A 636-nucleotide genomic window follows, 5' to 3' on the forward strand; every position below is an offset into this window, starting at 1 on the left:
TTGTATTTTTTATTTAATTTTGAGCAGGGTTGTAAGCGTTATACTGTTCCTCATATGCCTTATTTGATCATTGCTTAAATGTTTAAATGTTTGCTTTTAAGTTGATTACCAGAGTACTTGTTCGTTTGTTTCGATGCCGATTTATGGCCTTGTTATGTGTGTGGTTTATGACCGTTTAAGATTAAAAGGGGAGAAAAGGAATCAGAGGGTGGATTTTGAATTTCGCTTATTTGAAAACCGATTCGGGATTTGGTTAAAAAGAGATCATTCTGGCCGGATTCAAAATGGTCAAGGGCGTGCTCCTGAATGATTTTGTAGTCTGTTCACTGGGAAGGTCATTGCTCTTTTAAAGAAACAAAGAAGGTTACTGTTATTTACTTAATTTTTTGAAGGAAGCTTAGTGGGTGTTTTAGCAGGCGTTATTTGTACAAAGAAGCCACACCACATCAATTTACTCTCCCACTTGCATCCGCCCTAGTACCGTTTTGGACACACTGAACAAAAATTATCCCCACACGAATCCTAATTATCAGGCATTAATATGCACAAAGAACCTCTACCCATTCATGCTCCCTCCCCCACCCACCTTCAAACAAAGCTGTTATCATAAATTTTCTAAACAAAGAACCCTCCCCT

At 38.1% G+C, this 636-nt stretch overlaps 1 protein-coding gene across 1 annotated transcript in view; it reads left to right on the forward strand.

Moving 5' to 3' along the window:
- Nucleotides 1-636, forward strand: part of LOC119593655 (amidophosphoribosyltransferase-like) — an 11,670-nt gene that overhangs the window by 5,319 nt on the left and 5,715 nt on the right. The gene's annotated exons all lie outside the window — the stretch shown is intronic.

Source organism: Penaeus monodon, chromosome 32 (assembly GCF_015228065.2).
Source record: "Penaeus monodon isolate SGIC_2016 chromosome 32, NSTDA_Pmon_1, whole genome shotgun sequence".
Taxonomy (NCBI): domain Eukaryota; kingdom Metazoa; phylum Arthropoda; class Malacostraca; order Decapoda; family Penaeidae; genus Penaeus; species Penaeus monodon.